General features: G+C 40.2%; 1 pseudogene; it reads right to left on the reverse strand.

Moving 5' to 3' along the window:
* Positions 1-15513: 15513 nt before the first annotated feature.
* The window catches only part of LOC148130829 (uncharacterized), a 66342-nt pseudogene continuing 56765 nt past the window's right edge, over positions 15514-25090 (reverse strand).

Below are 25090 nucleotides of genomic sequence, written 5' to 3' on the forward strand. Positions count from 1 at the left end.
TTTTTATTTTGTTCAATCATGTCCAGAAACAGAAACTCCCAGGACAAGTCTGTTCAATTTGTCTGTACAATGAAGTGGTGTCAACGTCCTGATTGATGAACCCAAGCAAAGCAAACACAACTGAGATGATCCAATCTCTTAACACAAAACTTTATTGAGTACATCACATCGGCAAAGATGAGGGCAAAACCAGATCTAACTATTTCCCACGCAAACTCACATAGTTACAGTTCAGGTCTTCCATCCCCCCTATTAGACCAGGTCACATTGTCCAATGGAGACTTCTGGTACTGCTGTGAGAAAGGTTTTTGACTCTGGTAAACACCTGCTGAAATCTCCTTGATTCTCATGGCTGGCATCTTAATTTTTGGAGTTCTGTCTCCCCCTTCCCTTCCCCCCATAGTTTGTTGGCAAGCTGAAAAGCGATAATAGTTGCAACAGCAAAAGCGCCTTTTGAAGCTCCACAAGTTATTTGTCAATAGCCTCCTTCCTAGGGCTGAGATAGAATAATGGGCCCCAAGTTTACCCAGCTGACTTTGTGCGTAAAGTGGAACTAGAATGGATGGTCTTCCAGTTTCTACCTTGATGCCTTAACCCAAGGGTCTTCAAACTTGACAGCTTTAAGACTTATGGACTTCAACTCCCAGAATTCCTGAGCTAACATGACTGGAGGAGGAATTCTGGGAGTTGAAGTCCACAAGTCTTAAAGCTGTCAAGTTTGAAGACCTCTGCATGATACCAAACTGGCACTCTTTAAAAAATATACCAAGAGTAATAATAATAAGAAGAAGACAACTTATTACAATAATAATAATAAGACAACTGAAATGTAAATCAAATTCAGCTTTTTCAACCTTTTACTGTTGACTATCCTATTATAAATAAAGTACTATAATCTGATTAAGGGAGTAACATCTTTTGTGGTGAACCCTGAATTGTTAGTACCCCACCACTCCACTAATCTCAAGAGGGATCACTGTATTGAGCTTTGGGTCCACAGCAATTTAATCTATTGGAAGTGCATGTTCAATCTCTTGCAGCGGTCTGTTCCCTTGACATTTTAAACCTTCTGCCTACTTTATTTGTAACCCCTGAGACTGTTTGCAAAGCAGAGGTTTTTTTTTTTTTTTGATAATGTGGCCTTACATTCTTCAGTTAGCAAAACTCACACAGGAACAAAGAAGGCAGTAGTTGAATTTTAAATTGTTTGCAGCTGGTCTCCAACTGCCTTCAGTTTATTGGTCATGCAAATTGAGAAAAACAGTCTAAATCTCTTGTGTACTGCAGACATTTGAACCTGAATGGTGGTTTAAGGGAGTAAAATGTCCAACAAGCTCAGGAATAATTTGAGGGGCAAAAAATCTTTAGGAGTGTTTTGTGGGGGAAAAAAGAAAAGAAATAAGGAATTTTTTTTTTCAGAGAAGGATATTTACAGCAACTTAAGGCAAACAACATTTTTGAGGGCCCCACCTGTGAAAGTGGCCTGGAGCAGAACCTCAAATGAATAATGATATTTTTTAAATCTACATTTGTGTATGTATACGCGCACACACACACACACATACATTTTTGTACATGAATATTTGCACTGCACCATCGATAGATATATCTATATAGAAAGGCTATTATATATAAAAATATATGTTTCCTCTATGTGCACAGTTAGATTCCCCTCTGGGTATATATCTCTACATCAAGATGACAACCAATCTAAAGCTGCATTTTATTTGCTCAGCAGTTAAAGAAAAATCTTTTTTATTTTTCAACTGCTTTTACTTCTGCTCCAATGAGGATGGGGGAGGAGGGAAAAGCGCACAGTTGGATGAGGTGGGGTTTTTTTTAAAGGTTTTTTTTTTAGAAATCATTCAGCAATTTAACTATCTGTGTCTTAGCTCCTGTTGTCACTGGAAAGAAATTTCAGTAAATTCTTTTATTCCTCTTTCAAATGAAGAAAATCCAGAGAAGGAACAAGGAATGTTAAAGAAAATATTCAAGATAAAATTGGAAGAAGGCCAGAGGTGGTATTCAGCAGGTTCTGACCAGTTCTGGAGAACCAGTAGCAGAAATTTTGAGTTCAGAGAACTGGCAAATACCCCCTCTGACTGGCCCTGCCCCCATCTATTCTCTGCCTCCCAAGTCCCAGCTGATTGGCTGGGTCTTCTTTTGTTGCCCAGCACAGGAGAACAGAGCTGGAAAGCAGGTTAGTGGGGTGGGGGAGGGAATGGGATTTTGCAGTAACCTTCCCCCAGGAGTAGGAAGGGAATGGAGATTTTACAGTATCCTTCCACTGCCACGCCCACCAAGTCATGCCATGCCCACCAAGCCTTGCCCACAGAACTGGTAGTAAAAAAAATTGAATCCCACCACTAAAGAAGGCAGAAATGGGAATGCTAGAGAGAGAGAAACATCAGAAAAGCAGAGAAATAGAGAAAGGACACATGGTAGTGTGGTTATGCAAATGACAAAAGAAGGCTCCAGGGAGTGAAGAGTATATTTAATCCTTGCAATGGTTGTTTGGTAGATTGTTGTCATTGCTATGGGCAGGATCTTTGATAAGAGAACGTAGAAGAAACTGATCTGGATTATGAGAAATCATTTTTTCTTTTTGGCCTTTAGGCTATCTTAACCTTGGTTACTCAAGTTTTTCAAAATGGCATTCAGATATTCTTAAATCTAATAGATTGCTTTACAAAGCTCTTTTCGTCGATTCACAGACTTTCATTTAGAGATCTAGACTTGCCCATGTGATCAGAAATTTTGGAGAAATATTAAAAATTGGATTTTAAATATAACAAAACAAAATTTAAAACTTGAACCCGAAACCTTTCTGCTAAGTATGATAGATTCAAACATGGAGAAAAAATATCAATATTTAATTTTGCATATCATAACTGCGGCTAGAATAACCTACGCACAAAACTGGAAACTGTCTTCCATTCCTTCAGAGTATATGCTAATTAAAAAAAATACATGAATTTGCTGAGATGGATAGCCTAGCCAAATTGCTAAAAAACAAACAAGATAGTGACTATTATGAAATATGGAACATTTGGCATGAGTGGTTAAAGAAAAGGTAATATTTGATATTTGGATAAGTTATGGAAATGACAGAAGACATGCATTTAATCACAAACTATATAGAGAAATTAAAACATTAAAAGAACGAAGGAGTTATAGTAACAAGGCAGATCACGTCAATGATAAAGATAAAGAAAAAAAATAACCATCGCTCAATATATGCTGTAAAATCTATATATGTATATGTATGTGTGTGTGTGTGTGTGTGTGTGTGTGTGTGTGTATGTATGCATATATATATATATATATATATATATATATATATATATATATATGTTTTCTTAAGTTTTCGCGGGTACTTACATGTATGGCCTTCAGCTTTGTTCGGGTATTTTATCTACACGTGGAGCAAGAAGATCTGCTTGTAAGTTTTGACGTGGTTTCACTATTCACTCAAGTCCCGATAAAAGAGACCCTTGAAATCATCAAAAATAAATACCAACCAGCTAAACACCTCATGGAACTAACAGAACACTGCTTAACCAACACATATTTCATATACAAAGGACAAAGATACAAACAAATAGAAGGAGCTCCCATGGGATCACCACTGTCACCTGTCATTGCAAACCTGTTCATGGAAAAATTCGAATCCAGAGCCCTGGCCAATGCCATCCTCAAACCCAAACTATGGTTAAGATACATCGATGACACATTCGTGATTTGGCCCCATGGACAAGAAAACCTAAACAATTTCCTAACATACCTAAACAGCGCACACCCCAAAATCAAGTTCACCATGGAAACAGAAACAAATAAACAACTACCATTCCTAGATGTACTAATCTACAAAAAAACAGATGGCACACTAGGACACACCATATACCAGAAGAAAACACACACCAACCGCTACCTCAATGCCCAATCCCACCACCACCCAGCACAGATAAACTCCGTGGCTAAAACACTAATTACTAGAACCAAACGCCTGGCAGACAAGACACACATTAAGACTGAACTATGCACCCTGACTAAAATATTGACAGCCAACGGCTTCCCACAAAAGCAAAATCACCAACTTGATCCACAAAAACACACTGAGACATAATAGAGACCCAGAAGATGAACAGACCCATGGAACAGCTGTCCTGCCCTACATAAGAGGCACTACAGACAAAATTAGTAAGATACTATACAGACACCACATCAAGACTGCCTTCAAAACAGACAGAAAAATAGCAGCCATCCTCAGAAACCCCAAAGACAAAATTGACCTGGAAAACCAAGGCATATACGAAGTCCCCTGTCCATCATGCCCGGCCACATACATTGGACAGACCAATAGAAGAATAAGCACCCGCCTGGATGAACACAAAAATGCAGTCAAAAAGCTGGAACACACTTCCTCACTAGTCCAACACATGGAAGCCACAGGTCATAGCATCAACTTCAATGGCACCAAAACCCTAGCCACTATAGAAAACCCTAACCACAGAATCATCAGAGAAGCCATAGAGATTGAAAAAAGACCAGAAAGCATGAATAGAAGAGATGATTCCACCAGGCTGTCAATCATTTGGAAGCCTGCACTCACAAACAAAAAATCTCCACACCACAAGCCAGGCAAACACCTGGGCACAAACAGATCCCCCCTGATACCTCCAGCTCAAACACATCCCAACCAGGCACCCAGATGAAGCCCAGCTTCCTAACTAATGATAGCCGTCCATTTACCCGAAGCCAAGCTGCACTAAAGGCCTCCAATAAAGCAACACAATGCTGCCAGCCAATCAAGATACAAAAAGAGCCAAAAAACAGACAGAAGATATTAGAGACACCAATCAAGCAGAACACAGCAAACTCCGAGACCAATAAACACAGACCAAGACTCCCAACCAATCAGGATGAAGAAAAAACCATTCTGGCACAGCAATAGGCTGCCCCAAATTTAAATCTGAAACCACTGTAAAAGTCTGACTCACAGACGGACATAATACAGAAGCCTGATGATGGCAGATGAGATTCTGCTGAAACGTTGCTACAACTTTAAAAGCACCACTACTATGATGTGGGAAAATACCCGAACAAAGCTGAAGGCTTGTTTTTTCTAGAAAAAAAAGAGATCTAGAACATGGATGTCAAACTTGTGGTGTCGCATTTCCATCACATGATGTATCACAACTTTTTTCCCTTCGTGGAGCTGGGGTGGGTGTGGCCTGCACATGACGCATCCAGCCCACAGGCTGCCAGCTTGACACCCTGAACTAGAAGAATCAATAGTCAATTTAATTTAGAATAATTCAAATCAAATCATATAGAGTAGTGGTTCCCAAAGTGGGCGGTAGCGCCTCCTGGGGGGGAATGGGATGCCTTGGGGGAGTGCTAAGAGGCAAGGGGGCTGGCAGGGGGACGCTAAGAGGCAAGAGGGGGCATCGAACATCGCCAAAGTGGCACGTAACATGCCACCGCTTCCGCATTGGAAGCGCCGGCTCCAGAGCGGTGCTAGTCAATGGGTAAAATTGCAGAGCCAGCCAGTGCCTTGAACGCCTCCCTGCCGCCTCTTAGCGCCCCTCTGCCGGTCCCCTTGAGGACGCAGCAGGGGGCGTTCAAGGCACTGGCCAGCCCTGCAGTTTCACCCATTGACTAGCACTGCTCGGAGCCGGCGCTTCCAATGCGGCAGCACATTGGGAAAAGCCACCACCACTGCTTTCCCAAAGTGCCGCCGCTGTTGCATTCTGTCTGTCCGTCCATCCATCCATCCATCCATCCAAAAGGTCTGTCTGTTTGCCTGCCTGCCTGCCTGCCTCTCTCTCTCTCTCTCTCTCTCCATCCATTCATTCATGTTCGAAGTGCCAGCCCTGCAGGCACATCGGGAAAGTAGAGCAAAGTCAGTCTGGGAGGGAGGGAAGGAGGGAGGGAGGGAGAGAGAGAGAGAGAGAGAAAGAGAGAGAGAGCTGATGCATCAGATTGAATGAGGCCTAGTTTACACTGAGGCCCTTTTCCACATTGAAACATCTTTGCCAGAATATTGAAACCACTTTGGCTTCTATTAAAGGTTTTGTCATGGTCAAGACTATCAGGAAGCTCTCACATTTTGTTGAGGATTTAAACAGGATCCATTGGACCAGATCTCCACCCTAAAAATTACTTTCCCCCCAAGGTATTACAGTGCCAATTCTAAAGAAGGCAAAACCCTTCTAACCCTGCTGGAGCAGGTGATTGGAATAGAACAGATATCTCATTATCTTTCTCCTCCCTCTCTCCCTCCTTCTTTATTTCTTTTTCTTTCTGTCCCTTCCTTCCACCACCACCCCTTCTTTGTCTGTCCCTTTTTCTTTCTTTCCCTTTTCTCTTTCTTTTCTTCTTCTCTTTCTCTCTCTCTCTCTCCCTCTCTCAGGCTCACCCCTTTACAACTCCCTCTCCCTTATTCTACCTCTTCCCTTCTTTGCCCAGCTGGACTTTGCCCTTCCCCAGTTTCCTCTGCAGCCGAGGGAGCCACACTCCCACTCCCTGTCAGCTATTCATCTTCCTCCTTGGATTCAGACTCTGACAGGGGCATGACATCCAGAAAAGTAGATGAAAATCTGATTTTCATGACCTCCTAGAAACTATTTTCTCTTCTTTTGAAAATGGAAATATATTCTACTGCTCTAAAGTTCAAATCAAGGATAAGCAATCTATATTTTAATCTGCAAGTAACACAATGGTTTGCCACTGATTCTTTCTACTAGGGTTGATATGAGTTGGTCTTCTATTCACATCTCTAAAGTATACTTTTCCATTACATTACATATGATCAAAAAATAAAACCAATCTTAGAGACAAAAATAAAATTTAATTAAATCTCTCTGGTTGGGTTGTTCACTGAATATTATTTCTCACTAAAGGCTTTACATTCTAAAATATAATACAATGAATTAGTATCTTTCATTGTCTTTCATTAAGGAACTGAATTGTACTAAGCCATAACTATTATACAAAACCAGATTCTTAAACTTGATTTGGTTTTTGATTATTTTTCTTATGAGCTATCTTTATAGTAGCCATAAATTTAAAGAATTGGCACTTTCTGCAATACTACAAGGAAATATGTCTTTCTGGAGAAATCTTTTAAAGAGGATACTGATCAAAGGGGAGAGGAATGATAACAAGGGAAATAAATGATTAGATTTCTAATGTTGGCACTGAAATAAACTAAGGACGCTATTTTCAGTTTATAAAAAATGTGTATTGTCTATTTAGCTAGATAGAACATGCATAGGCTAATAACCTGCTCAAAACTTGCTCAGATGAAAATCTGTCAAAGTACAGTATATAAATATAATTCTAATGTAATAATTTTAACACAATAAATATAGTGTTAAGGCAATACCTTGTGTTCTTCCTACAGAATTGGGAATAATGTTGAACCACTTTGAAGCATCTGTGTCATAAAGACCACGGCTGACTGGGAAAATAGATAATCAGGTGGATTCGGGTTTAATTTTAAACTTTTTTATTTCTAAAACCATAAATCTGGTTTCCAAGCTAAAGGCTGTAATCCTACAGCCACATATCTGGAAGGGCTTACTTCTGAGAACATGAGTATAGGATTGCATAATAAATATAATTGTCTATATTTGTCAATGACTTTACTGGGTTTGCTTTTCATAAGAATTAACATGTTCAATATTAGGTCTCAGCCTATTTTTCTTCATGCAATTCTCTATAGCTATTAACAAATTCCATTCATTTTTAGCTATGTTTGAGTGACAAGATCAGACAGCGATTTATTATGGGAAACCACGGTTATGATTATTTAGCTTTTACAAACTACAAGCACATCATAATGTTAAGTCTACATTGAGCAATATAAATAAGAGAATCAATTCAGCTTCTTCTATGTTGTTTTGAATACATTCATCATTGTTCATTTACCAAGTATTTTAAACTAACTTTTCACATTCTGGATTTGCTGTATTAACTGTTTGGGTTTTATTTGTTTGTTTGAAATCCTGGATCAAAATAAGAAGCTTACTTATAAAATCTAAGTTGCTCACTTATTAAACATAGTCAGCCTGAGACCTGCACTCTTTGAAATTGTTTGTCCTACAATGACTATGGATAAATAGATTAGGGTAAGTCTTCTCTGTTTTCCTTTTCATTTTGTAGATATTGATTTCCAGTCTATCGCATTTGGAGGCCAATTTTGAAATCCCACATAGAAACAAGCAAATCTATTTGGAGAAAGTGGGATTATCATGAATGTAACTTCTTTTTTTAACAACTCAATAGCAACATCCACCTTTGCTCTTTCTACAATCTTGGCCAATGCATGCACATACATGAGGTCAAAAGAGCTGCTGCCAAAATTTCTTGTATAGGTAGTCCTCAATGTACAACCAGAGTTGACCCCAAAATTTTTGTTGTTAAACGAGGCAGTTGGTAAGTGAATGTTGCCCCATTTTATGACCTTTCTTGCTACAGTTAAGTGAATCACTGCAATAGTTAAGTTAATAACATGGTTGTTAAGTGAATCTGGCTTCCTCATTGACTTTGCTTGTCAGAAGATGGCTGTCAACTCATAAAACATTTTGTATACATGTTGTATAGTTGACAAGAGAAAGAAGGGGGGGAGTTTCAAAGAGCAGGCAGCAGTATGGAATCAAAAATACATTCCATTCATATTTTCTTCAAACACTGATTAGTTGACTGAAGCTTCTGCCACACAAAAATCTAATTGGAGAGCATGATTGATGACTCTTGGCTATGGACATTTTTCATTGGATGATATACCCAGAGGGATGGGGGGAAAAGTAGGATCAAGGGTGACAGTGAATTACATATCTCAGAGTTGGCTACACCCAGATAAATGTTGGACATAGAATGTTACCTTCAAACAAATCTTTTTTAGTTTTGGAAGTGTGGCTCAAGGCTCATTATTTAATTGGAGTAACTGCCAGAATCCTGACAATGGCAATAGATGATCACTTGACTCCAGGACACAGCAACCATCAGAAATATGAGTCAGTTGTCAAATGTCTGAATTTTGATCATGTGACCATGGTGATGCTGTGACAGATGTGTGAAAAATGGTCATAACTCACTTTTTTCACTGCTGTTGCAATTTCAAATAGTCACTAAACGAGCTGTTGTAAGTCAAGGATTATCTGTAGCTCAATACTTCTACAATTTTACAAAGCAGGTCTATTTACACCACCCGCTAGCCAATCTGTCTACCAACAGCCCCTCCAACATTAAATCCATATCCTTGAAACTGACTGCCAATGCAAAAGTACAGTGCTAACAGATGGATCACAAATCAAAAAGTTATCTGTTATTCTGTGTGTCTTATTAGTATGACATCAAGCTCAAAATAGACTTGCAGGTTCACACTTAAAATTGACTCACCAAATGGTCAGGTTACAGTCAATTTAATAATTACAAATGCTCATCAGGGTTCTGAACCCCATAAATATCAATAAGAAAACAATCACATATTTCATTTGCCAGGTAAGGGGGAAGTGAAATTTCACTGTATGAATTAGTGCAGAATATTTTTCACAGGGTGCTGATCTAAAGTAAATAATTGCTAAATGATTCCCTGCCAAAGTCCTACCCATGTGGTCTGTGAATGGAGAAAAAGAATAGGCTGCACAAAAGAGATGCCAGCTCTGCCTAATCTGTGGCATTTGCTGTCTTCTGAATGGTCACCTCAGTATCTAGCATGTTCCCTTCAGGAGGATTTATAAATGAAATAGACTTCCTACCTAATTAGCATCGTTATACCCATGGAGTATAATTAACTTCACCTGACTGTGCTGTTCAGTGCACTCTTGCTAAAAATACATGGAACACCATAAAAAGCACAGAGAAGTAATTCTGAGATGAGCAAAAATGGCTGCAATTTTGATGATCGATTTATCTCAAATGAGCTGTATAGGCTTTCCAATCCTCAAATATAACCTGGATTAGAGAAGTCCTAGAAGTAAAAATAAAATAAAATTAAAGGTTTAGTCCAGTGGTGGGATTCAAATAATTTAACAACTGGTTCTCCCAGGTCAGTTTGGCTGTTATGGGACGCATGGCCCATCCCCATTCGCCAGCTCAATTGCACATGCGGGATGAGCCCCCCGTGATGGCCAACCTGACCCTGGGCAAATTGGTTGTTAAATTACCCCACACTATCAAAGTGGACCTTGGGTGCTACACTGCCCTGCAATAGAGAAATAGGCAACAAAGCAGCCGGCACAAGGGAAGGAGGAGCAGGAAGAAGAAAGAGGGAAAGTGGCTTTCTCCTTCTCTTGTGCCAGCCACTCCGTTGTCCGTTTCTCCATTTTGATAATGGGAGGTAGCTAATTTAACAACCAGTTTGCCCAAACCGGTGAAAACCAGCTGAAGGTTTAGTCCTTAGTAATATGCGGGATTGAAGGAATGTATAGGTTTCACTCACACATGATTGCTAAATTAAGCGTTTTCTGACTTTAGCACAATAAATGAAACCCTAACCTAAATAAACCATCTGCTATGGTTTGCTATGATAAAAATGGCACAAAGTTTCATGCTAGCTGTTTGAAGTCACTGACTGCAACTGCCAGGTTTTTATTTTAGTTGGTTTTAATATATTGTGCAAACACAATTGCGGAATATGTCATTTGCTAGGCCATCCCTGCATCCAGATTCTTATTTTTTTTAAATTCCACGAGCTTCCAATTTTTACCATTTGTGCTGCAGTGACATTTCCCTTTCTTGTTGTGTTTCTTTTATACTACCTACTGCACTTGTGAGACAAATATATCTGAAAAAGCTGCATTAAGATGATGAAGCAGACTTCAGGAAGGATAGAGCCAATATAGATATTATTCCTCCTAAGATTTAATTATAACATAATTCTTTAAAGACCTGGAAATGTATATCCATGACAACTATAATGCTGCATAAGAGTGGGGGCAGAATAAGCTGCCTCCCTATAATTTAGAACCTAAAGCGGAGAATAGAGTACCATTAAAAAAGATACTTCACTTCTTTTACATAGTCCAGTGAGGAGTTCTGTATCATTTTTACTAACTCATATAAAAGTTGGCAAAAGAACCATTGGATGGGGAATTTCTTGGCAACTTTTATGTACAGCCGTAAGCTTTATTTGGCAATGTGGTGGTTGTAATGTAACTATGCTCTTAAAACACAAAAGGGTATTTGGGAGTGGAAAGGGAAATCACAGTTAGGTTTAGGAACTGTGCCTCTATATTTTTCTATAGATCAAGGAAGGATATTTACAGGACCCCAGATGTTTCAGGTGGACAACTTCAGCGTCCTTCAAAACTGGCTCTACTAGGACTGGTTTCGCAAAATCTGAAGGGCCACAGACTCTCTTAGAACCATTTCCCCCCACATTCTTTTGGCAATTTTTGGCAATTTTAGTTAGACAAATCCTCCCCTGCCTCATAGGCTATTTAAAGCTTGGGATGCAATTGGCAATAGAGCCAGTCAGCAGTCATCACAGAGCCATATAGCTGAACCTGCTGGGTTTTCCCCAATTTCCCTTCTCCGAAAACAGGTTGATCCCTGCTACTTACAGATACCATTCCTGCTACAGCATGTAATGTTGCCAGATTCTGCACAAAATCTATCAGGTGCTGGCCTATGCTAAAAAGTAGTCCTAATGAGCATCTAATCTGTCATACTAGAGTTCTCTGCAATTTAATAGATTTCTTCTTCTTCTTCTTCTTCTTCTTCTTCTTCTTCTTCTTCTTCTTCTTCTTCTTCTTCTTCTTCTTCTTCTTCTTCTTCTTCTTCTTCTTCTTCTTCTTCTTCTTCTTCTCCTTCTCCTTCTCCTTCTCCTTCTCCTTCTCCTTCTCCTTCTCCTCCTCCTCCTCCTCCTCCTCCTCCTCCTCCTCCTCCTCCTCCTCCTCCTCCTCTTCCTCTCCTCTTCTTTCTCCCCCTCCCCTCCCTCTCCCTCCCATTGGTCTTCACAACTTATTAGGACATTTAATGATCATCATATTAGTGCATTGGTTTTTCTTTCTTTGACAGAAATACATGAATGTCCTTGGCAGTGAAAATATGAAAAATATTGGCAACCTGCCTTAGTCTCTACCTATAGCACAGAGTTGACTCGTTCATGTACTTAATGTTGAATCTGTGCCCACATATTGAGCATAAATAAATGGCTATGTTGACTCTATAACATCAGCTTGTAATATGCTGGAGTAATGCCCTCCAGTCTCTGCAGTTCATTTAACATCATTTATCAAAGTTGTTACACGTTGTTTAGTATTTTTATTCATAAAGGACAATGACATATTCTAAGTTTTTTTTCTTAACAAGAATATTCTTGCTGTTTACTATGTGAGATCACCTTAATTTTAGTCTTGAAATGTGTACTGTAGTATGAGAGTCCATTTCATTTTGCTAGAATACTACTACTTCCATTTACATCTACTTTAGGACAGCATAAATCTTTGTACACCTTTCACCTATGTCATCTTGAATATAATCTGATCAAAAGCCAGATCTAATGTCATATTAAAAATTAATGTCATAGCATTCCTTCTGAAAGCAAATTATCATTGATTGTACTGAACTGTTTCTTCAGTTTTAAGACAATAACTGACCTTTCTTCTTTTTGCCTTAACTTCAGAGTCTGTTGTCTTTTGTTCCCCCACTTGTTAGAAAACAGATGGGTTGTTTAAGAAAGTTTTTGTTTGTTTCTTTCTCGGTTTATTATGAACATGGTTTCAGTGATAGCCTTACTTTTAAGATTTTAATCTAGTTTTCCCCTCAAAATTTCATATAACAGAACTCTTGTTATAAAAGTTAGAAGGCTTGTGAGTTTGCATTTTTAATCACAAACTATTGAAGTTCTCCATTTGCAATGTATGCAATTCCTTCTTTTAAAGAAGCTGGGTTCATGGAAACTACATGTCTGTCATCATAGCGCTGTGAAGAATTCTATAACAATTTCAATCAGAAGTCCTAAAAAATAGCAATAGCACTTAGACTTATATACTGCTTCACAGTGCTTTACAGCCCTTTGTAAGCACTTTACAGAGTCAGCATATTGCCCCCAACAATTTGGGTCCTCATTTTACTGACAGAAGAATGGACGGATGAGTCAACCTTGAGCCTGGTGAGAATTGAACTGCTGAACTGCAGGCAGCCGATAGTCAGCAGAAGTAGCCTGGAGTACATTCTAACCATTGCACCACGACAAAAAAGATCAAAAGAGGAAAACCAACAGGGTCCAAGCTGATACTATAAGTGTTTTGGGGACCAATTTCTACAACCACTTAAAAGCATCATAAATTCTATTTTGTAGAAGTATGCTGTGTCAGAACCTTGGAAAGTGGCTAATATTGCTTTGTTACCAAAGGAAGGACAGGTTTTAACTTCAACTAAGAATTATAAACTGATTTTATTGCTGAATAATGACTATAAAACATTTACATCAATCCTGACTTATGGGTTAAAGAAGATTTTACAGAACTTACAGAACGATAATAATTAAGTATTATCAAAGGATAATATGAGAATTCTACTGGATATAATAGAGTATATATCATAACATAATGAGAAGTAGCACTGATTTTTCTGGGTTCAGACAAAACTTTTGACAACTTGAATGGGTCCGTTACATTTAAAGTCCTTGAAGATATACACTTTGGGGAGAATTTTAGGCAGAATATCAAATTGATCTAAACATTTGCTTTTCATTTTAATTTTGCAAGTGTTGAAATATTAGGATGAGAAATAATGGGTCTGAACTTTTTTTAAAGAAGAAGCTTAGAAATTGATATTTTTTTTGCCAATGACTGAGTTTAGATCTCATACTGTAACAGTCTCAGAATGATATTGAACACTTAATGAAGAAATTGGAGGACTTTGGTGCATTAGCTGATTTTAAAATAAATAAACAAAAAACAAACATGTTGGTTAAAAACATGAGCAAATAAGACCAAGAAAATTTGATGAAAAGGATTTAAAATGAAGAATAAAATTAACATTGGCTAACATGACAATTATATTACAGTATGCAGTGATATTTAAAAGACTTATTGAAGTGAGACAAATTACAACGGTTGGATAGAATTTCAATAATTAAGATGAATGTTTTACTGATGATGCTATTTTTATTTCAAACAAATAAATTGTAGCAAGGAACTAAAGAAAGAGATGGGCTAAGATTTCCTGGCTTAAAATTGTACAAGGCCTCCCACTCCCATCCCCTGAAGCCGTCCCATGGTCAATGGTATCAAAAGCTGCTGAGAGGTCAAGTAGAGCAAGGATGGATGCACTACCCCCATCCTGCTCCCACCAGAGATCATCCAAAAGTGCAACCAATGCTGTTTCTGCCCCAAATCCAGGCCTGAATCCTGACTGGTAGGGGTTGAGATAATCTGTTTCATCCAGAAACCTCTGGACCTGCTGCACGACCACCTTCTCAACAACCTTCCCCAAAAAGGGAAGATTGGAGACAGGTCAGACATTATCCAACCAGGTGGAGTCCAGCGATGACTTCTTAAGAAGAGGGCAGCCTCCTTAAAGTGCTGGGGTAGCGTCCCCTCATGTAGAGAAGCATTAATCACTGCCAGAGTCCACCCGCCTGTCACCTCCTGGGAATCTTTCACAAGCCAGGAGGGACATGGGTCTAAAATACAGGTGCTTGCGCACATACTCCCTAGGATCCTGTCCACTTCCTCAGGAGCAACAGGGTCAAACCATACCCAGATAACAGGGCAAGAACCTGCCTCAGAAGCTTCCACCGGATCAGCAACCACGCCAGCATCTAACTGGGAATGAAATCGGGTGATTTTGTCTTCCAGAAAATCCACAAATTCCTCAGCGCGCCCCTTCAGGTGGACCTCAATCTCCTCCTTCCCTAAGAGGAGATGGCTCACCTTATAGAGGTCGCTGGGCAATTATTTGCATATGCAATTAGTGTGGAGGAGTATTTACACTTCACCTCACGAATCGCCACAAGGTAGGTCTTAGTAGCAGCTCTTCCCCGTGTTCAATCAAGTTCATCTCCTGTTTTCCTCCAGCAGTGCTCTAGATCAGTGATCCCCAACCTTTTTGGCCGCGCGGCCCGGTACCGGCATCAGCTGGGCGCCGTGGGAGTACCGGCATCAGCTGGGCGCCGCCATCTTTTTTGATGAAAAAGTGCTTCCGGTGACCTCACCGGAGCACGTTTTCATCAAAAAAGATGGAGGCAGCCAGCGCTCGATGAGCTTTCCGGGTAGAAATGGCTTTCTACCCAGAAAAGCTCACTGGAAGCGCTAGCGCGCCGCCATCTTTTGATGAAGCGTGCTTCCGGTGAGCTTTCTACCGGAAAAGCTCACGGAAGCACTTTTTCATGAAAATAAGATGGCGGCGCAGCAAGCCATGGACCGGTAGGAGTTGTTCAGCGGACCGGTGCCGGTCCACGGACGTGGTTGGGGACCCCTGCTCTAGATGTCTCCTCATGCATTTCATCCCTCTCAGTTCCTCTGTATACCATGGGCACAGAGAGGTCTACGGGTGAGGAGAGGTCGCAAGGGTGCAATCCTATCCAGAGCCTCAATCACCTTCCTATTCCAAACAGTGACTTAAAGCTTGGCTGGACTGCATAATAGATCTGTAGTTATAACCCCCAGCTCCTTCTGGAACCTATCTGGGTCCATTAGTCGATGGGGACAGACCAATCTAATAGGTCCTGCCTCCCTGTGGGGAGATGCAGGTTTTGAGAAACTCATTGCCACCAGACTGATCTGACCATGACAAGGGGACCAAGGAGAAGTCTACCAATTCCAGGTCACATAGACACTGCTCTGACAAGAACACAAAATCGGAAGTGTGACCACTATTATTAGTCGGGCTCTGGATAATCTGGGACAGGCCTATGGAAGTCATGGTTTCTATAAAATCTCGGGCTACCTCCGACCCCAGAGAAGGCAGGTTGAAATCCCCCAGAACTATAAGCCTAGGGAATTCCACTGCCAGTCCTGCGGTGAGGTTCAGGAGCCCAGGAAGGGAAGCTGCCATGCAGCAGGGTGGCTGGTATAGCAGAAGCAATCCCACCTGATCCCTTGAGCCCAATCTAAGAAAAAAGGTCTCACAGCTGGGGACTTTTTAAACAGTGCCTCTGGAGGCTAGTAGAGATTCTCTGATGACAACAGCCACACCTCCTCCCCAGGCCTGAGGTCTAGACTGGTGCCATGCTGGATAACCCATTGGCACATTTCTGCAAGAGGAATGCCTCCCTCTGGGTTCAGCCAAGTTTCAGTTATCCAAGCCAGATCAGCATCCTCTTTGAGGATCAAATCGGCAATAAGGCTAGCCTTATTGCAAGCTGATCTCACATTTAAACGCAGCAGTCTAAAACCAAGGCCACCACAGATCTGCTGACCAGAAAAATGAGGTGAGTGCAATGGGGCAGAACATGAGATTGGTACAAAACACTAAGGTCATGTTCCCCGTGCCTGCCCTCTCTCTTGTCTCCCATATCTCCTGTTACTCGACACCACTGAAATAGGATGCCCTCCTCTGCCTTCCCTGAGAACCATTCTATCCCCCATCCCCAACCTTTTTCAACAATTACTGCTATTGAGTTAGGTTTCACCTAATCTGTACCTGTACATTTGGCTTTTCTTGCCTAAGTGTAAAACCTTAATTTTTTTCTACATTAAATTTCATTTGTTAGTGTTCAAGTTTGTCGAGATCCATCTGGATCTTGAGCTTGTCTTCTGGGGTGTTGCCTATTCCTGCCAGTATTGTGTCATCTGCATGTCACCTTCTATTCCCTCATCTAAATTGTATATGAAAATGTTGAAGACTGCTGGGCCTAAGACGGAAGCTTGTGGTACTCCATTGCTTACTTCCCTCCATGTAGATGTAATTCCATTAAAGAGTACATGTTGAGTGTGATTTGTTAGCCAATTACAAATCCATCTGGTGGTGATGCTGTCTATCCCACATTGTTCTAGCTTATCAAGAAGTAGGTTGTGGTCTATTTTGTCAAATGCCCTACTAAAATCCAAGTATACCATGTCCACAGCATTTTACTGCTCCACTAATTTAGTCACTTTGTTAAATGATTTGGAGCAAAGTTTGGGTTTAGGATGCCATAGATACACAACAATTTCTCTCATTCTGTTCGTTCCTGCCATTCAACATCGTTTTCCATTTTAAATTTCCTAATTATGGCAGTTGGTAATATAATACAGTTTTTATAAGTACAAGTTCACCTCCAGATTAAAATATCCCAGACTTTAGAGAAAGAAAAAAAAAACTTTAAATATCTTGAACTTTTGAAGGCCAAATATAAACCTATTTTCAGAACATTTATGCTCCAGTTAATATCTTTCTCTTTCCTTCAAAGTTCAAACATTCAAATATAACTACCTCAGAGAAGAGTTGAATTGATAAATATATTTCCTAGAATTAATTAGTATTTAGCTACATTTAAAACATGTAAAACTGAATAACCCTTTGTTCATAAAAATATCTCCTACAACAGTGCCTGTCTTCCATCTTCTCAATGTGTGTCATTATGCATTTTGTCTTCCCCAGAGGGCATAAAGCATTCTTGAAAGTCTATTGTTTATATGGGGATATAAAATTTCATAACACATCTTTAATCACATACAGTGTCAGCGGAAGGAAAATATCACACAAAGCCTTTTTTTAAAAAAAAAATCTATAGTATCATTATCTATTTTAATAGGACTTTTGTTGCAATTCTTGGAATTTATGTATACTTCAGAGCTCATTTTGTCTACAGGGAGATGCCATTTTCTCAGACAGCAAATGCAACATACTATGGATGAGAACTTATAAGATGCAGTACATATATAGTTTAGTTATAGTTATAGTTATATATAGTTATATAGTTTTTTATATATAGATATAGTTATAGTTATATGCATATATATATATATACATACACATATAGTTATAGTTATAGTTATAGAATATATATATATATATATATATATATATATATATATATATATATATATATATTCTTAAGTTTTCACGGGTACTTACATGTATGTTATTCAGCTTTGTTCAGGTATTTTCCACGTCATTATAGTTGTGCTTTTAAAGTTGTAGCAACGTTTCGGCAGAATCTCATCTGCCATCATCAGACTTCTGTATTGTGTTCGTCTGTGAGTCAGACTTTTACAGTTGTTTCAGTTTTAAATTTGGTGCTAGCCTACTGCTGTGTTAGAATGGCTTTTTCTTCATCCTGAAGAAAAAACTGAAACAACTGTAAAAGTCTGACTCACAGACGAATACAATACAGAAGCCTGATGATGGCAGATGAGATTCTGCTGAAACGTTGCTACAACTTTAAAAGCACAACTATAATGACGTGGGAAAATACCTGAACAAAGCTGAATAACACACACACACACACACACACACACACAGATATATATATATATATATATATATATATATATAGATAGATAGATAGATAGATAGATAGATAGATAGATAGATAGATAGATAGATAGATATAGATATAGATATAGATATAGATATAGATATAGATATAGATATAGATATAGATATAGATATCTATATTTGTATAGATATAGATATCTATATATATCTATATATATATTTGGTTATTCGGGTTTTTCCCACGTAAGATTGGAAGTATCTAGGCAACGTTTCGATGAAGTCTCATTCATCATCTTCAGGCTTGTGTCTTCAGCTCTGTGCTTCTCAGAGTGATGTGAGCTTGCAGCTGCTTCTTCCTTTTAACTGCTAGTGGGGGTGTGACTTGATTGGGTGGGGGCTTGGCTGTATTCTGATTGGGTGGGGGTGTGTTCTCATTGGTTGGGGGTTTGGCTGTGTTCTGATTGGTTGAGGGGTTGGCCGTGTTCTGGTTGGCTGGAGGTGTGTTCTGTTCAGGTGGGGGCTTGGTTGTGCTCAGGTTGGTCTTAGTTGCTGGGGGATTTGAGCTGGTGAGCTGTGATCTTTCTGTTTGGCTTCGAGTTCGTGGTCGTGCCACTTCTTCATGGTGGGGGTCAGTTCGCTTCATGTATGGCTCGGAGGGGTTTGAAGTGGGTAGTGATGCAGCTGCAGTGCGGCTTCTGGTCCGTGGTCATGTCTCATCTTCTGTGTGGGTGTGAGCCTGCTTTTTACGTGGAAGTGTGGTGGTGGCATCTTGTGTGGCCCTCGTGGGTGTGGGTCTGGTGTCATTCTTCATGTTAGGTACTCGTCTGTTCGTGAGGGCGGGTTTCCAAATGGCTGGTAGGTGGGAGGTGTCATCTCTTTTATTCATGCTGTGTGGGCGTTTTTCAATCTCTATGGCTTCTCTGATTATTCTGTTGTTGAAGTGTTCGGTTTTGGCAATAGTTCTGGTATTTTTAAAGTCAATCTCATGTCCTGTGGCTTTGAGGTGTTGGACCAGGGAAGAGGTCGGTTCTTCTTTTTTGATTGAGTTCTTATGTTCTTCAATGTGTGCACTAATTCTTCTGTTAGTTTGTCCAATGTATGTGGTGGGGCAGGCGGTGCAAGGGATTTCATATACTCCTTGGTTTTCTAACTCGATTTTGTCCTTAGGGTTTCTTAGGATGGTGGATATCTTTCTGTTTGTGCAGAATGCTGTCTTAATGTTGTGTTTTTGGAGGATCTTGCTGATTTTGTCTGTAGTGCCTTTTATATATGGGAGGAGGGCTTTGCCGTTCTCTTGTTCTCTGTCTTGGATTTTGGTTGGGGTTTCTTTTTGGATTAGGTGGGTAATCTTCTTTCTTTGGAATCCATTGGCTGTTAGTACGTTGGTGAGAGTGTGTAGTTCGGTTTTTAGGTGTTGTTCGTTGGCTAAGCATTTTGTTCTGGAGATGAGTGTCTCAGCTACGGAATTGATCTGTGCTGGGTGGTGGTGTGAGAGTGCGTGTAGATAGCGGTTAGTATGTGTTTTCTTCTGGTAGATGGTGTGTCCTAGGGAGCCATTGGATTTTTTGTATACCAAGACATCTAGGAAGGGAAGTTGATTGTTAGCTTCTGTTTCCATGGTGAATTGTATTTTGGGGTGTAGGCTGTTGAGGTGTGTGAGGAAATTGTTCAGTTTTTCTTTCCCATGTGGCCAGATTATGAAGGTGTCATCTACGTATCTGAGCCAGAGTTTGGGTTTGTGATCATATTTTTCTAGAGCTTGTGTTTCAAAGTATTCCATGTAGAGGTTTGCGATGACAGGTGAGAGGGGTGATCCCATGGGTGCTCCTTCTATTTGTTTGTATTTTTGTCCGTTGTAGGTGAAGTATGTATTGGATAGGCAGTGGCTGGTCAGATCTAGGATGTGCTTGGGGAGGGGTGTATTTGTTTTGGATGGCTGTCAAGGCTTCTTTTATTGGCACTTGGGTGAAGAGGGATATGACATCGAAGCTCACTAGTAGGTCGCTGGGTTGTAAGTTTTGTTTCTTTATGATCTCGATGAACTGGAATGAGTTTCTTACATGTGAGTTGATGGATTCTGCATAGGGCTGTAGTTGTTTGATGAGAAATTTGGCTAGGTTTTGTAGAGGTGAGCCTATGGAGCTGACTATTGGTCTAAGTGGGGTTCCTTCTTTGTGTATCTTGGGGAGACCATAAAGCTTAGGGCATCTGGATGATTTCTCTCTGGGTATGATTCTTTGCTGGATTTCTTCACTGATGGGGGAGGCTTTTATTTTGGATCTGGTGGTTTTTTTCTAGGTAGGTGGTGGGGTCTGTCTTTAGGGGTTTGTATGTGGGGTCTTGGAGTATCAGACTCGAAATCACCAACATCCTCTGCACTAGCAAACCACCCAAAAGCAACTTATCCAAAGAAGAACAAACTGCACTACTTAACCTGAAAGAAGACACCAGCATAATAATCCTACCAGCAGACAAGGGCAATGCGACAGTGGTTATGAACACATCTGACTACCAAACCAAGTTAACCAACCTACTCCAAGATATATATGGTATTCAGCTTTGTTCAGGTATTTTCCCACGTCATTATAGTTGTGCTTTTAAAGTTGTAGCAACGTTTCGGGAGAATCTCATCTGCCATCATCAGGCTTCTGTATTGTGTTCGTCTGTGAGTCAGACTTTCACAGCCATTTCAGTTTTAAATTTGGGGCTAGCCTACTGCTATGCCAGAATGGTTTTTTCTTCATCCTGATTGGTTGGGAGTCTTGGTCTGTGTTTATTGGTCTTGGAGTTTGCTGTGTTCTGCTTGATTGGTGTTTCTAATATCTTCTGTCTGTTTTGTGGCTCTTTTTGTGTCTTGATTGGCTGGCAACATTGTGTTCCTTTATTGGAGGCCTTTAGTGCAGCTTGGCTCTGAGTAAATGGACAGCTATCATTTGTTAGGAAGCTAGGTTTCATCTGGGTGCCTGGTTGGGGTGTGTTTGAGCTGGAGGTATCAGGGGGAACTGTTTGTGCCCAGCCTGGCTAGTGGTGTGGATATTTTTTTGTTTGTGAGTGCAGGCTTCCAAATGATTGACAGTCTGGTGGAATCATCTCTTCTATTCATGCTTTCAGGTCTTTTTTCAATCTGTATGGCTTCTCTGATAATTCTGTGGCTGAGGTTTTCTATAGTGACTAGGGTTTTGATGCCATTGAAGTCGATGCTATGATCTGTGGCTTTCATGTGTTGGACTAGTGAGGAAGTTTGTTCCAGCTTTTTTACTGCATTCTTGTGTTCATCCAGGCGGGTACTTATTCTTCTATTGGTCTTCTATTGGACCAATAGAATTGGTTCTAGAGTATTCCAGACATTGACCACTCTGTTGCTGAAGTCGTATTTCCTGCAATCAAGTTTGGTGCGGTTAACCTTGAGTTTGTATCTATTGTGTGCTCTTGTTGTTATGGTTGAAGCTGAAGTATTCATTGACAGGTAGGACATTGCAATGTATGATTTTATATAATATACTTAGATCGGACCTAAGGCAGCGTAGTTCTAGGTTTTCTCAGTCTAGAATTTCAAGTCTGGTGGCATAAGGTATTCTGCAACGAGTAGAGGAGTGGAGAACTCTTCTTGTGAAATATATGGTGCATAATGACATCATGAAACACATCTCATAATTTTGACATCACTCTAACTTGCTTGTGTAATAAGACCATCGCTGGTTGGTTCCCCATAGCCATTAACAGTGGTGAAACTGTAATCTGCATCAGGAAAAATCAGAAGAAGGCAGCTACTAGGTCTTTCAAGATTTTTTTGATAAATGGGGGTGGGAGATCTTGACTTTATTCTTGCCACCTCGTGATTATACAAGATTCTTATCTTAGCTGTTGCATGATGATATTTTGCAAACTGTATTATCCAACTGAAGTTATTTATTGTATGGAAAATATACCAAATTAATCTCTTATACCTACAACTGTTTGTCCAACTTCCCTGCATAATTATCCCTGACAAATCTCTTTCCTTTGCATAAATCTTCAGTGACTTATCTGTTTGAGACTTGACATGCATACACCTAATATTATTGTGATTATCTTGTGATTAACATCAGTAAGAAAACTGTTCTGATCAGTTGAAGTTGGTTCAGATTCCTTGTGGATGAGAGTTAGATATGCTCTTTTCTGTATCTTTAGGATTACTTTTGTTACTTGGGTTTCATTCATGCAGTGTGCAGCAACAGCCAAAAAAAGCTAATACAGTCCCTGATTGTATAAACACAGACATAGAATCAAAATCATGTGATATATTAGTACCGCTTTATAAAACCTTAGTAAGACCACACCTGGAATACTGCATCCAGTTTTGGTCACCACAGAACAAAAAAGATGTTGAGATTTTGGAAAAAGTACAGAGAAGAGCAAACAATATGATTAAGAGCCTGGAGACAAAAGCATATGAAGAACAGTTGCAGGAATTGGGTATGGCCAGTCTAGAGAAAAAAATGACTAGGATCAAAATAACTGGAATAGCAATATTCCAGTATTTGAGAGACTTCTACAAAGCACCAGAAGGCAAGACTAGAAAAAATTGATGGACATTAATCAAAGAGAGAAGCAACCTGGAATTAAGGAGAAACTTCCTAACAGTGATGACAATTAACCAGTGGAACGGCCTGCCTTCAGAAGTTCTAGGTGCTTCATCACTGGATATTTTTAAGAAAAGACAGGACAGCCACCTACTGTATCTGAAATGGCATAGGGTTTCCTGTTTGAGCAGAGGGTTTGACTAGAAGACCTCCAAGGTCCCTTCCTTCTCTATTCTGATTCCTCATAATGCTCAAGAATTGCTCCACCAATTCTTCATTTTGTGGAATTGTGCCATCAGCACATCTGGATCTAGTCCATGCCTTTGAATGCATGAATGTTTTAATGTTTTCCTGCTAAGCATTTCGTGTTATTTTTTTTCATTTGTTACAATTCCTTGTGATTATCTTTACATGTTTTTGTAAGCTGCTCAGAATGGTTAAGAAAGTGGGTGGCATGTAAATTTTATTGGAATGCGCTCCTTCCTTATTGCATTCCATCATATGATTTCCCCCTATGTAGACATGTTGCAACACAATTTCTTAGCTTCATAGTGGTTGGCCATGGAGTCTTCAGGGCTCCATTTTATCTCCTAGACTCTTTAACATCTACATAACATTTTTGAGAAAAGACATCTGGGGATATGGTTATTGAGCACTTATTGAGGTGCTGTTAGTAAGCAGATGACACCCACCATTACCTGTTCTTTTCATCTAATACAGGTGAGGTGGTTGGCATTACGAAGCAGTGCTAAGGCAGATTAATGGACAGTAAACAGGCTTTAGTATAGTTGGTGGGCATCACTCCAGTATGAGTGATGCTGGAGGAATCCACACCTGCTCTAAAGGAGCAGTGTCAACTTGCGAAGCTTTCCTGATCTGCTCTCGAGTTTCCATAGGCAGGGAGATGGGAAATCGCGCCTCACAGCTACACCAAGGAATTCATACCTCAGTCAAAACAAAACACAGCCTAGCCAGCAGAAGTCAAGACCATTTCCACTGAGACCCACAACAGCTGGAGGGAATGACTTCTATGACCCGCAAAATTTCATCATTGGGAAATGTGACTGGTGATACACACTTTTGAGGGAGGGAGATACAAGGTCAGAGGCAAGGCGTGAAATGGGTGAAGTCAGAGCTGGCTTCACCTAGGTAGTGCCGACATGGTGCTCCTAATAAACAACTGGATTTTTCTTGCTAAATGGCTTGAGACTTAGGGTATTGGCCAAAACCCTGACAAGCAGTTTCACAGTGTGGTTGTCAAGCCTGAATTTAGTTGGGTGGTGGAATTGTATGAATTCAGCTTGACACACTTGAGTACTGGAAGGGAGGGAGAACTGTGGTGGATGGAGCAAAACCATATAGCTGGGTGATGTGTCAGCTGATTCCAATGGCTGCTTGGCCAAAGGAAGGAGGAGTGCAGTTGCCAGGAAACTATTCCATATCCTGGTTAGACAATGTGACATATTGTTTTGCAAAAATGAGTAAATTCTAATTATAGTGACATGGAAAGCCGGAAAACTTTCAGTACTGGCTTTCCACCAGTTAATGCCAAGATGGTGTAATTAAATAAAATTGTTCTTTGAGGAATCACAATGCCTCTGAGTTTCTTTTATAATGATTGCATTACTTGGAACCTGATGGTGGTTCTCCTAGAACCATCATTATCACTAGAGACCCAGATAGCTTCAGTGGCCCATAGTCCATGTTCTCGGCATGATTGAGAACTATGACATTGTGACATGCCCCTGTTAGAATCTGACTCTGAGGGAGAGGAGGAACAGGGACAGGGAGTGGGAGTGTGGCTCCAGAAGTTGTGGAGGAAACTGGGGAAGGGCATAGGCCGGCCGGGCATTCAGAGGAAGACCCAGGCCCATCCCCTCTTCATCTTAGGGCATGCAGGGAGGAGAGGATAAGAGAGAAACATGAATGGCATGGTCTACAGGGGAGGAAATGGCCTTGATCCCCTTCATAGACTGCAGCTGTGAGGCTGTTTAAAAGGACAAACTGCACATGGGCCAGTGCTGGAAACAAAGCGTGGAAATTTCTAGTTTGTCAGTTCTTATCTGAGGTCTGGCGTCCTTCCCAGTGTGTGTATTTTGATATCAGTGGACATTTTCAAGCCCTTATCCTGCCTTGTCTCATTA

This window comes from Notechis scutatus, chromosome 4 (assembly GCF_049901735.1).
Source record: "Notechis scutatus isolate UNSWTSFEM ecotype Mainland chromosome 4, rNotScu1.2, whole genome shotgun sequence".
Lineage (NCBI taxonomy): Eukaryota > Metazoa > Chordata > Lepidosauria > Squamata > Elapidae > Notechis > Notechis scutatus.